This window comes from Muscardinus avellanarius, assembly GCF_963383645.1.
Source record: "Muscardinus avellanarius genome assembly, chromosome: 19".
In the NCBI taxonomy this organism is placed as follows: Eukaryota; Metazoa; Chordata; class Mammalia; order Rodentia; family Gliridae; genus Muscardinus; species Muscardinus avellanarius.
Window position 1 is genome coordinate 47,175,817 of NC_137805.1, and position 3,833 is coordinate 47,179,649.

Here is a 3,833-nt window from a genome sequence, read left to right on the forward strand (position 1 = left end):
GTGGCCAGGCGGCCCTTACGGCTCAGCTACCAGCACCAGGACAGGGAGGGCGCCAGGACTGGGTCTGAGACTCAGGCTGCTCTAGCAATCAATTGGCCCCTCCAAACAATGCCATTTAGGACCTGCTTGCACGATGCAGCCTTCCGCCAGCCTCAGTCCCCTTTGCCCCTGGCCCCTCTCCTGGCCCAGCCTCTGCAGGGCCTCAGGAAGGCAGTGCATTATTTTCCCTCCTGACCCCTTTGTTTGCTCTCTCCCTTCCCCTCAATCTCCAGGTCTTCTCACAGCCCTCTCCTCCCCCACAGACTGCCTTTCTTCTCTCCATGGCAGTACAAGTCCCGCCTCTCCCCATTCACAGGGGCCCATTGGTCTGCTGGACTGTCACTCACTCCCCTCCTCCCTCACCAGCTGGGGTTCTGCATCCCAAGTCCCAAGAAGAGAAGGATGGAAGAGGCTCAAGCAGAAGAGCTTGGTCCCTCCCCATGTTCTCCCCAGCACTGTCTGCCTGGTAACTGGATCGCCCTCTGCACTAAGACCTAGGGCCAGCTCCTCGCTGACAGTGGTGGGCTCTGTGAGGCCCTGGCCAAGCTGACTGAAACGCTGTGGGCTCTAGTTAGACATTTGTGGGATGCAAGAACCTGTACCTTTCTAGGGTGAGTGTGGGGCCATTTTCTAGAAAAAGAAAAATGGATGAGGTGGGCCTCAGTGGCAATGATTACATCCAAAGGCTGGGCATGGTGACATATCCCAATACTTGGGAGGTTAAACATAAGGAGCACAGGTTGGAGGACAGTCTCAACAACTAGTAAGAAAGACTCAACCTAGTGAGACCTGTTTCCAAGTAAAAGTAAAACCTAGGCTGGGAGTGTACCTTGGAGGTAGACTCCCTCTCTACTCAATCTCCAGTAACACACAACACACACAATACACACACACAACACACACACACACACACACACACATACACACACACACGCGCGCCCTAGGCTGGGGTTGTACCTTGGAGGGAGGTAGAATCTCCCTCAGCTAAATCTCCAGTCACACACAACACACACACACATACACACACACACACACGCCCTAGGTCGGGGTTGTACCTTGGAGGGAGATAGAATCCCCCTCAGCTAAATCTCCAGACAGACAGACACACACACAAACACACACACACACACACACACACACACACACACGCACGCCCCTGGGCTCAATCACCAGTACTGCAAAACAAATGAATAAAATCACAAGCCTTTGCCTTGATTCACCTTCAGTTAGCAAAAATATACCCTTGGAGTAGACGGACATGGCGGCTCACATACACGTGTATTCCCAGCAACTGGGAAGGCTAACACAGGAAGACTGCACGTTTGAGGCCAGTCTTGGTAACATAGTAAGACTGTCTCAAAGGTTTAAGCCTGGTATGCTCCCACATACCATGCCAGTGAGAAGATAAGACAGAAGGATCGAGGGTAGGACAGCCTTGGCAACATAGTGAGACTTTAAGCAACCTAGGAGGACCATTTTCAAAAACAAAACATAAAAAAGGGCTAGGGAAGCCGGGCATGTGGCACAAGCTGGTAATCCCAGTACTTGGGAGGCTGAGACAGGAGGATTGCAGGTTTGTGGCCAGCCTCGGCTACTCAGTAAGACCATGTTTCAAAATAATGAATAAAAAACAGGACTGGAAATGTAACTCAGGTAGAATGCCCTTAGGTTAAATCCTCAGTACCGCAAAATAAATAAATAAATAAATAAATAAATAAATAAATAAATAAATAAAAGGCTGGGGGTGTAGGTCAGAGGTATAATACCCTTGAGTTCAATCCCCAATCCCTTGTCCCAAAAAAATAAAGAGTAAAATAAAAACCTGATCAAGTTATAATGGTGCATACGCCGGGCGTGGTGGCGCACGCTTCTAATCCCCCGGGCTTGGAAGGCGGAGACGGGTAGATCGCACAGGTTTGCCGCGCTGGTTTAGGAGACCCTGTTTCCAAATAAAAAAGTATAAAAGTAGGTCTGGGAGTGTAGCCTGGAGGTATAAGAGCTTCCAGAAACCCCAGTAGCACCAAAAACAAAAACAAACAAAAGCTATAATGGTGTACACCAGTGATCCTGGCTACTTGAGAGGCAGAGGCTCAGCCTGTAAAATCAAGACCAGCCTATCTGCGCCAGGAACTAACACTAACCCTACCTCTCAGCCCTATGTTGGAGACTCACCAGACTCTGCCTGATTACTGACTGCACTGGCCTCCTGGGGTACCTTCTAGAAAGAGCACACCTCCGGGTGCCTGGCTTTTTGCGGGCTGTACTGGATACGACCACAAGGGGGCGCTGTGGACCACGGTATGGGGAGTCATGGAGAACCCTGAGTGATTTGCCATTTGTGCTATGGGTGCTCAGTATCATCCTTAGACTCTGCATGGGCATGGGGCAAGTACACCTCTCCTATTCTCCCTGAAAACACGTCCTACTCTTCGTCTCCACTGGTCACACTGGACTCACAGGCAGAGGCAAAAACCCACCCAACCTGGAAGCTGCCCCATCTCCCTTCAAAGCAACCAGAGAAGGTTCTCCTAAGGCCTCTTCTCCAAAAATTCACCAGTCTTAACCCTGATGGAGACAGGTCCATAAATAATCTTACCTATTAACATAATTTGAGAGTTTAGGATATGCCAAGGGGTGATTCTAGTCCTTTACCTGTAGTGACTATTCATAGTATTAAGCCCAGGGGCATTCTGCCTCCCAGCCATAACCCAGATCTCTTTTTACTTTGAAAGAGCATCTCTTTAAATTGCTATAGACCTTGCTAAATTACTAAGGCTGCCTGCCTTTGAATCCAAATTCTTGGATTATAATCTCACACTACCACCCCTGGCTATACTTTATTCTTTTACAGTAAATGTTGGTACTATTTATTACCCCTATTTTGTAGATGGGAAAATGAAACACTGAGATCAACATGACACAGGCTGGGATAGAGTTTAGCATATGCAAAGCTCTGGGTTCACTCTGTAACCCTAAAGAAAAGCATCACATGTCTTGAAAAGTACCATATACAAATTTAACCAAGTGCTCACAGAGACACAGAAGCATCAGTGGTTATTGTGGTATGCTAGATACAAATCTCTCTTTAGCCAGGCTTTCTTTAGCCTGGAGCACGCTTGTAATGCCAGCACTGGGAGGCTGAGACAGGAGGATCGAAATTCGTGGACAGCCTAAACTACTTTAGGCCTTTTGCAACTCAGTGAGACCCTGTTTCAAAGTAAAGAACAAAATATAGGTCTGGGGGGTGTAGCTGGGATCCAGAATGCCCCTGGGTTCCATCCCCAGTACCTCAAAGAAAAAAAATCTCTTTGCTTGGGCTGGACCTCAGTTTGGCTTCTAGCAATTCAGGGTCAGAAATCTCCCAATGTGGTCCCCATCACAAGCCACTGCAAGATGCTACTTCCTGGGGAGAGGGGACGCTATCTCCCTAAGGTTCTTTTCCAGAGCGGCTAAATGCTGGCTTTGGGACTGTGCTCAGCCACTTTACAAGTATCACACCCATAGTGGCTAAGAGTTCCCAGAGGTTCCCACAATAGGCAGGAATGTATTTTAACCCCACCCCAAGGCAGACCCCATTATCCACCTGCTCCCAAGAGGCTTGGGTGAGTTAATTTAGTCACCCAGCAAAGTGGCAGTGCCAGACCTCATACCCGGGCATCCCAGGACACATGCCTAACCGCTAGTCCTGAAGACAACAGTGATGAACAATGCGCCCATCGTGCCGGAGCTGATGGATCATGGAACACCAGCCTGGCATTTATTCTCACAGGAGGTGCAGCCTAACCTGGTGAAGG